At 56.1% G+C, this 9,980-nt stretch overlaps 1 protein-coding gene across 1 annotated transcript in view; it reads left to right on the plus strand.

The window, feature by feature from the left end:
* The first annotated feature begins 9,183 nt into the window (after window positions 1-9,183).
* Window positions 9,184-9,980, plus strand: part of RHOG (ras homolog family member G) — a 32,862-nt gene continuing 32,065 nt past the window's right edge. The window contains exon 1 of the mRNA XM_006032074.2: window positions 9,184-9,232. The gene's annotated coding sequence lies outside the window, so the exon portion shown is untranslated. The remainder of the gene's footprint in view (window positions 9,233-9,980) is intronic.

Here is a 9,980-nt window from a genome sequence, read left to right on the forward strand (position 1 = left end):
ACCTAGCCTATGCAGTGGGGAAGGGAGACTCGCCCAAGGCTGTAATGATGTAGTTGGGGCTGGTCCTGCTTTGAGCAGGAGGTTGAACTAAATATGACCTCCTGTGGTCCCTTCCAGCCCTCATTTTCCAGGGTCCTAAGGCTTATCCAGTGGTAAGCACCAGGTAGCGAAGAGGAGGAGACTTGATTAATTGCTGAAATTCCAGTGAATCAGAGCAGACTTGATCAAGTCTTGATTAAGTCTGCTGGAGCAGGGCAATTATCATGGTCCAGCAGCCCTTCACGCCTTGTGTATCAGCGTCCCTGCACTGAAAAATGGCAGGGGGGGCGCTTGAGCTAAAGCTCTTGAAGACACTCTAATTAAAATGCTGCCCCTTGCACCAATCACCAGAGCATGTGTAAAAGTGCCCTGAGGCATGGAGAAGTCCCCAGAGGTACTAGATTTTATGTGCATTAACTAAAGCACCTTAATTAACATGTAGAGACCCATTATAAACTAACCTGATTCCTGCTAAACTCTTTATTCTGCAGATGTTAATGACCCTCTCTCCTTTAAAATGGTCTTGTTCTGCTAATCAGACTAGCCTTTCTTCTGCATTTCTGTTTGTTACCTACTCCTGGCAGGCTGGCTTTAACTCTACCTTAAACCATTCACTCAGGTATGGAAATAACTTTCAGTGCAGCACTAGATGCTCAGGAAGACTAGATTTGTTTTATGAAATCTAAAACAGGGATGTCCATTTAATTCTAATGACTGCAGGACTAATGAAGCAACATCTTTCATTTTTTGCCTTGTTTGTGCGAGGGGGGTTATACATAATAGATGATATAGCAACATCTTTTATTTTTTGCCGGGGGTGGAATTTATACAGAATAGATGATATAGCAAATTATTGTACATTCCAATACATTTATATTTGTGTTTGCTCCTATCTTAAACTGAATGGTATGACTGTAGGCCAATAGCCTACATTAAAGCTTCCAGTTGCTGTTTAGCTGGATAAAAATAGGTGGTGTGTTATATGCAATAATGTACCACACCACCTGCACCCCCTTTCAAAATCCTGGATCCTCCCACAGACCGTGAAAAAAGGCAGGGATAGCCCCCAAACCTCCAAATATGCATCCTGAAGAAGAGATGCCAAGGGAGAATACACACCGTTACCTCGGTAGGGCACAGCCTTAACCAAACATATAAACCATAAGCAGGGTTACGCCCATAAGGATGCTGTCCAGGCTGTGATGAGCAAGTCAGGGCCATGCATGCTGGGTATGGGCCCATAGACAAGACAGACAGAGCTCAACCTGCAAGCCTGGTGGGATGCGAATGGGCAGTGCAAGGTGGAGGCTGAGAACTGGGGCACGGTGGGAAAGTGGGAGAGGCTCCAGGTAGTTCTCCCAGGGGGAGGAGATATCTGGGGAACCAAATACCTGGGACCTAGAGCCTGAGCTGCCACTTCATGGACTTCTAGCAGCCCTGGGACCAGGAGAGGTGCTCCTTCTTGCTTACAGATGGTGTACATGAGAAGGGAAGGACTGTGGGGATTTCTTCTCCTGGTATTTCTAAAGTACACTTTTAAAGAGTCTAAACTCAGCATCTGCTCTGCATATCTGTGTACCCCATCTCTTGGCCTGGAGTCCCTCCCTGGGAAAACTCATGGCCCGTGCTCCAGTGGCACTGCATGGGGAAAGATGGCTGCATGAGACTAGAAATTAGCCTTGAACACTAAGGCCACATGCTGGGAGCCTGGGGGTTGGATCCCTGCAGGGGTGCTGGTTCCCTGACAGCAACCTACTGCTCTCCCCTCGCCACGTGTGCCCCAGCGATCCCATCTGTGGGGTGTTTGGACCCAAATCCAGCCTTCAAATGCAAGGAGAATCCTGTTGCTTCATCAGAGCCATGCAGAAGCCTGACCTATGGGGCAGGGGGGGTGTCCTCACAGGAGCTCGAGGCACAGGCTCTGATACAGAGCTTAATACCAGAGGCTGCAAGGAAGAAAGGAATGGGCAAAGCCTGGTCAGACCCAGTTTACACTCCCCATCTATGTCTGCTCTCTACCCCTGTGTGGCCCAGATCTTTTGACACGTCAAAGGGAAAAGTGGGCCTAGCCCACCAAGTTAACTAGAAGCCCCTTTGGTCACTAATGAGATCCCTGGTGGCTTGCAAGGAATACAGACTTATCCACCAGGGTCTTTCACCCTTGCCTAGGTTATCCGGCCACGTTGTCAGGGCGGGATGCAAGGACAGGATGGTGAATGGTGCGGAGCACAAGCGTGTAGAGCTGGTGACGGCAGGTGGTTTGAAACAGGAGACTGGGCAAAATGGTCTGACCCAGTACCTGGCAATTCATATACTCTTGTATACTAGCACAGACACTGGCTGAAACTCCACTGGTGTGTGTAGTGACAAGTACAAATGTCCTGAACACCCCCAGCTCCTGGGGGGATGGCATGAGGGGCCAATACCAGCCCCGCCCGGGTGATTTGGGGATGGTACCCTTCCTCCTTACGCTGGGCCACCTGGAATAGGCCAGATTTGCCCCATGACAGCTCCCTGCACCTCCACTCTGGGCCTGGACCTCAAGGGACATCCCGCAGTGACTTCTGTCCCACTCCGTCCCTGTGCCAGTGATGATGACCGCGCAGGTCCCACGCTCCCCGCTTCTCGCCTCCAGGCCAAAGGCTGATGGGTAACAAGGGAGGAAGCCTGCGGTTTAGCCCCGGTGTCTCTGGAGACCCTGGCTTTGCTGCTGCCTGTTGCTGAGAGCTCTCTGGGAACGGGCAGCCGTCGTTTTTTACCCAGCTTTCTCGGGGATTGAGTTGCAGATCGGGGTTTGTGTGTCTACTGCGAGCAGCAAAGAGCAGCTGAGTGTAACGCGGGGAGCCCCGCACAGCTCCGGGGCGCACCAGGGGCAAAAAACACCCCGAAAACGGTGCTGAGCTGGACGGAGTCCGAGCTGCTGAGCCCCGAGAGCCACAGAGGTGAGTCTCCCCCATGCAGCATGTTCAACGCTCTGCATTTACCTGCAGCATGAAGGGCCTGGGAGCGGGCACTCGTACAGGAAGCCTGCGGCAGAGGCCTCCAGCTGCTAGCAATGCAGGTGTTCCCAGCATCCAGAAGTGCTTCTGCAGCTGGCTCTGGGCCTAGCTCCCCACCTTGGGATGTGAATTTATGAAAGCCCGAGTTCTTTTCGGCAGCAGAGTCTTTCCATTCAGGCTGTTCTTAATTACCACCTTGCAGCTATCTGCTGGCAGCAGCAAGGGGAGCTTCCCCAGCTATGTGCAGGGCACATGGGAACCCTGGCAGGGAATAGGGTACAGCAGAGAAAGCTGTCTGGTGAGCTGCTGGAGGGACACTGGGTCTGAGACAGTGTGTCTGCTCCCTTAGGCTGGCCCTCCTCTGCCACAGACTCCCTGCATGGCCTTGGGCAAGTCCTCCATGTCCCGAACACCCAACAGTCTGACACTGGTGCAGCCGGGCTGTACCAGGAGCAGATGCACATGGTGTTGCTCTACATTGGTTTCACTGACTAGATGACGGGGTGGAGTTATCCTCAGAAACACCAGCAGCAGAGCGCCCGGGGTGTCAGAGCTGCAAGGGATGGATGTGCCTCAACCTGGACCCAAACCCAGATCTTTCAGGCTGTCCTGCCACCCCGTGGCAAGACACTGTACTAGCACCTGACAGCTGGCCACCTGTCCTCCCTGGACACCGGTTGTTGACACGTGTGTTGGAAACCCGTGTGAGTTAGACCAGCGCCAATGCACCACATCCAGGCTTGCAAACTGTCTGTGCCTCGGTTTCCCATCAATGCATGGGGAATAGCTGCACTGCCCTGCCTCACGGCGGGGCTGTGACTCTCTCAGAGTCTCAAAATGAATCTAAACCGGATTGGCAGCAATCCAGCAGCAATTCCCGATTGGCACCCTCCATGCCTGAGAGCGGCTCCATGCTCTGGGGAGAAGGGGGAACCTCAGTCCCCAGCCAGGGGTCTCCCCCAAAGGTAAATGCCCCTTGGCAGGAGCTGCTCCTCTATCCCCCAGCCATGTCTGTCTGGCAGGGGGCAGAGAGGGAAGGGTCAGGAGCTTGCTCCCCCCTTGTCCGTGTCCCCCTTCACCCCACTGGCCCCATCACACTTTAGCCAGGCCCAAGGGGACAGCTGTCCCCCAGAGACAGGCACCGACCAGCTGTAGCAGCAGCTGAGCTCTGCGGGGCCTGGGCAAGACCTGAGAGAGGAGGAATAAAGAGGCCAAGGAGGGGCTCGGGGAAGGAGGACGAGCGTGGCCCCTGCACCCTAGAGGGGTAGAAGCTGTAGAAGAAAGACCCCAGACATCGCAGGCCTTGCCTGCACTTACCTCCCTCGGTTCAGAGCATAGGAACATATAGGAACATGAGAATTGCTGCTCACTGGGTCCCACAATAGGTCCATCTCACCCGGTCTCCTGTGGACCTGCTGGACTATGCCAGGCAGGAGCGGGCAGATCCGCTGTGCTGGCCACCGGGATGCACACTGCGTGTGCCCTGCCGCCTGCTCCAGGAGGCTAAGACCGCCCTGCATCACCCAGGTCCTGTGCGAGGGCGGTTCCCACCTGCGGTGCCAGGCTGCATCCCCTGCACCGCCTTCTCCAGAGCCTCTTGCTGAGGTCCTGGCTGCATTTCTCTCCTCACCTCTTTATTTATGCACTCCTCGTCTGTGGCCCCACTAAGGCACAGGACCTCCTGGTCAACGTCCTCCTAGCCCTGGCTAAGCTTGTGCTATATCTCACCAGGAAGGAGGCTCTGGCTGGGAGGGTTCCCAGGGGACTGTGGGGCAATCCCGTCTCCAGCCAGACCATCACTGGGCAGTGCCCACTGGCTCCTTGGACACTTTGAGGGCCACTGTCCAGTGTGCTTTGCTTGGTGTCCCCCCTTGGCACACTAGTTATTAACCTTTGACCTTCACTCACATCCTGGTGATGTATTTTGTTGCCCCCAGTAATCAGTTGCTGCCTTTCCAGTAACCTCCCTGTTTAAGGGGGGCTAATAGTTTACTTGGTGGGCACTGCCCCACAATTTGTTAAGGCAACCAATAGGGCTGTGTCACACAGCAGCAGATCATGGGTGCTGGAAGGGAGAGGGAACTGGATCGGACCAGGTTTCTTCTCCCTTGTTCCACTTGCAGTCTCCAGCATTGAAGGGGCAGGAAGCTCAGATGCAAAGGCCGTGCCCCTCACTCCTGTGTGCAATAGTGACCGATGCCCCTTTCCTCCACGCCCAGTCCCTTGGGGGAAATTGGTACCCTATCATGCTGCATCCAGCTGCACGCTGCTCCCAGCCACATCCCGGCATCGCTGGGCCCTCCACACAGCCCCACACTACAGCCATCCCCAGGGCAGCACTGGCTGCTGGTGGGACTGCAACAGGTTGCACAGGCACGTGTGCAGGCATCCCCTTCCAGCGGCCTCACTTGCTCAGCAAAGACGGGAGCTCTGGGTGCAGACACGCTCCAGGCTCAGCCAGCAGTCCTGAAGTCTTGCAAGCAAGGTCTTTGCTGAGCAGAAAGTGCCCGGTCTCCATGCCTTCCCCTCCATGAGCATAAGGGAGAATTACAGATAGTCCTAAAATGAAGGGAGAATAATCCAAGAGGTAGTTGAGAGAGGACAGAAACTTGAGGCTACCTAAACACAAGTAATCAAAGGGCCAACTCTAGGGGTGCCACTGGTAAGCCAGGCATAGCCCCACCATGCTCCCTGCCACCAGGCTGGCATCGGACTTACACACATCCCAGCTGCCATTGGAAGCAGCAGGCAGGAGTGAAGTACCTGAAGCTCATAAAGAAGGGGGAAAGCACCTTTTCTCTCTTGCTGCATAGAGGAGGGCACAGAGCAATGGCTTGAGTCTGCAGCAAAGTCAATTTAAATTGGCTCCCCTGAAAAAAAAAATCCTCGCTGGCAGAGCAGGGAAGCAGGGGGACAGGTGCCCAGGGGAGCAGTGAGCTCTCCATCGCTGGAGGTGATCAAGAAGAGGCTGGACAACCATTGGTTGGGGATGTTTTAGGTGTAGTGATGCCTATTTTCTTCCATGGGGATTTCCCAGGCTTCTGGGCTTTGCTGTTTGCTTCCCCACATCTTTTTTTCTGCTATACATGTCAGGGGGGGTTTAAGCCTCCCCAAAGGCATTGGGTGTTGGCTGCAGCTAAGCCTGGGGACTTAAACTGGGGTGTGACTATTCTCCTATTAGGAACAAAGCCATTACTAGCTAGAGGGTCTTGCCCCTCCACTCAGGGTCAGTCCAATGCTACATTTGGGGTCAGGAAGAAATTTTACCCCCTGGTCAGATTGGTATGGATTTGGGGGGAAAGAGGGTAGCCTTCATCTGTAGCAGGGGCTATGGCCCTCTACCCGGGACCTCTTGAGCGTATATGGACATTTTCCAGAGGCAAAACATTGGCTGCTATGGGTCCCCTGCTTTGCCTGCAGCAGGTTTGGGTGTGAAGTCTGTGTCGTGTCAGGGTTGCGGGCAGTCTTACGTTGAGTTTAGAGGATGGATGTGTCAGAGCTGGTTTGGACAGGGCTGATCCTGCCTCAGGCAGAGCTTAGACTAGAGGTGACCTCTGCGGCTCCCTTCCAACCCCACTTCTCTTGGAGGCAACCACAGAGGTGATTTTCTCCTGGAGGCTATAAAAGCAGCTGAGGATGGTGCATCACCCATGCAGAAGGAGGGTGGAGGCTGCCCTCAAATCGGACCTGTCAGGGATGAATCAGGCAGGGCAGCATCCAGCCCAAAGGGAAGGGCTGTGGAGGGTCCCAGAGCACAAAGCAGCCTGCAGTGTTGCACAGGGTAGGACTTCAGGGACAAGAGCCTGGAGCCACCACAGATCCACACAAAGGTCCCTTGGATGGAGAAACAGCTGCACAGATCCACCCCCCCCCCCCCCCCATATGCCAAAGGGATGTTTCATGCCTCGGGGGAATAGCTGGGTCCATGGAGCAGCTCCCCCATGGAGCAGGGTGCTGGGGACTAGGGAGTGGAAGGGCACTGGATTTATCAGTCCTCCTGTGGGTCATGGGGAAGGGGTGGCAGTGACAACCTGCTGGGCCCTATCCCGTGTAGCTCCAAGCCCCTTGCAATGGGCTATAGCAGCCCATGCATACCACTGTCCACACCTACCCCCAGCTCCCCTCTCTGCCTCCCAGCTGACCTGAACTGCCCCAGCAATAGGCACCCAGTGTAGCAAACTACCCCAGGGGCACACTCTTGCTCGGCTTTGCCATGACACCAGCTCACCTCTGGGTGGCGCCAGCTCCCTACACTCAGATGGGGCACCCCGCCTGAAGCACCCTGGGCCTGCTCCAGTCCTCCCAGGGACCCCTTGCATCAGGGATGTATTTGTCCCTGGGCTGTCTGCAGGGCAAAAAAGTGTGGCCGGGTTGTGCCTACAACCCTGGGATAAGACATTCAGGCCCTCCACCCCCTGAAAAGGTGCATGGTGGGGAATGCCTCTGGAGAGAGGCAGGTGGCAGCCGGTCTGGATCTCGGGTTGCAAGGACCAGCGGCTCACTCTTGGCTTGGCATCCCATCTGCTCCACCCTTGCGATGTCACTGGCATTGGGTTACAAGGGGGTGACATCACAAGGTGACACAGGTTGTGTCAGCCGTGCCCCTGGCTCATGTACCAGCTTCTTAGGCACCCCTCACCTGTGCAGTGATGCCTGTTTTCCTATGGGGAGTTTCCAGGCATCTGGGCCTTGCTGGTTGCTCTCCCCTCTTTCTGCTCTATGTGTCAGGGGGGTTTAAGCCTCCCCCAGAGATGCTGGGTGCTGGTTGCAGATGGGGACCAGGCTGTGCCAATGCTCCTGCGGGCACCAACCCCACAGGGTCCTGGATAGAGGGTCTTGCCCCTCCGCCCAGGGTCAGACTGATGTTGCATTTGGAGGCAGGAAGAGATTTCCCCCTCTGGTCAGATCGGTATGGATTTGGGGGGGAGGGGGTTGCCTCCCTCTGTAGTGGGGGCACAGCCTCTGCTTGGGGGGGGGTCTCTTGAGAGTCTACTAACAACCTTTTATAGCAGCGGGATGTTGGCTGCCATGGTCCCCCTGGGGCAGGTTGGGGTGTGAGGTCCGCATTGTGCCAGGGTTGACGGTAGTTTTATGCAGAGTTTAGATTATGGATTTGTATAGGATGGTTGGATAGGGATCGAGTCCTAGAGAAGTGGGGCTGGCAGGGACCTCCGGAGGTCACGGCTAGTCCAGCTCTCTGCCTGCAGCAGAATCAGCCCAAAAAATCATCCCTAACCACACCTCAGGCAGGGAGTTGGGCTAGAGACCTAGAGAACGTGATTTTTTGAGGCAAAGCAGAGGGAACTGAGTTTATTTATACTGGAGAAGACTGAGACGGGGATTTGATAGCAGCCTTCAACTATCTACCCAACACCCTCTCCACCTGGGTAGCTCCCCTGCTACTTACGAATTAAAACTAAACAGGATTTGCTCCAGAGCTGGACGCTTTAATGCCACACACTATAAAACTGGCTTTAAAGGACAGTGCCATATGTGTGTGTGGCGATGCACCAGACTGCTGACCACCTGGCTGGGTGATGAACACCCGGCAAGCATCAAGGATAAAGCAGTTGTGTGGCTCCACCACATGAGTGATGTGTAAAGGGGGAAATGAAGTATAGGAGAGAAGAACTCCCTGCAGAGGGTTGCAAAGAGGATGGAGCTGGGCTGGTCCCTGGGGGGGCACAAGACAAGGAGCAATGGGCTCAAGCTGCAGCAAGGGAAGTTGAGGTTGGATATTAGGGAAAACTTTCTCACGAGGAGGGTGGTGAAGCACTGGGACAGGCTGCCCGGAGAGGTGGTGACGTCTCCATCCTTGGAGGTGTTAAAGCCTTGGCTGGGCTGATGTAGTTGGGGCTGGTCCTGCTTGGAGATGTGAGCTCCTTCCCAACCCTCCTTTTCTATGGTTGTGTCTAGATGTGACCTCCAAGGGGTCCCTTCCAGCCCCACTTTGAATCACAGAAGAGGGGGGTTGGAAAGGATCTCGCATCCAGTCCAATGCCATCACCCCCTTGCACAGCTCAGACACAAGCAGGCACGAACCCGCGGGCAGGGACCGGGAGCGGCGGCCGGGGGAGGGACGGGGCGGGCGGGCCGTCGAGGCGGGGCAGGGCCGGGCTTGCAGCACGGAGAGGAAGTGGAGGGGCTCCTGCAGCCCGCCCGCAGCGCCTCCAGCCCCCGAGATATGAGCCCAGGTGAGTGCCTGGACCTGGGTGTGCAATGCACCCTGGAAGGGGGGCTGCTGCGAGCTGGGCGTGCAATGCAGCCTGGAAGGGGGGCTCCTGCGAGCTGGGCGTGCAATGCACCCTGGGCTGCTGCGAGCTGGGCGTGCAATGCACCGTGGAAGGGGGGCTGCTGGGAGGTGGGCGTGCAATGCAAGCTGGGAAGGGTGCGAGTTGGGCGTGCAATGCACCCTGGACGGGGGGCTGTTGGGAGCTGGGGGTGCAATGCACCCTGGAAGGGGGGCTGCTGCGAGCTGGGCGTGCAATGCAGCCTGGAAGGGGGGCTCCTGCGAGCTGGGCGTGCAATGCACCCTGGGCTGCTGCGAGCTGGGCGTGCAATGCACCGTGGAAGGGGGGCTGCTGCGAGTTGGGGGTGCAATGCACCCTGGAAGGGGGTCTGCTGGGAGCTGGGTGTGCAATGCACCCTGGAAGGGGGTCTGCTGGGAGCTGGGTGTGCAGTGCACCCTGGAAAGGGATCTGCTGGGAGCTGGGTGTGTGTAGTGCACCCCGGAGAGGGATCTGCTAGGAGCTGGGTGTGCAGTGCACTCTGGAGAGCAGATCTGGGTGTGTAGTGCACGTTGGAGAGGGGATGTGCTGGGAGCTGGGTGTGCAGTGCACCCTGGAGAGGGGAGCTGGGTGTGTAGCACACCTTGGAGAGGGGATCTACTGGGAGCTGGGTATGTGCAGTACATCCTGGAGTGGTGGGGTCCCATTCAGCAGG

This window comes from Alligator sinensis, unplaced genomic scaffold (genome assembly GCF_000455745.1).
Source record: "Alligator sinensis unplaced genomic scaffold, ASM45574v1 scaffold364_1, whole genome shotgun sequence".
NCBI classification, from domain to species: Eukaryota; Metazoa; Chordata; order Crocodylia; family Alligatoridae; genus Alligator; species Alligator sinensis.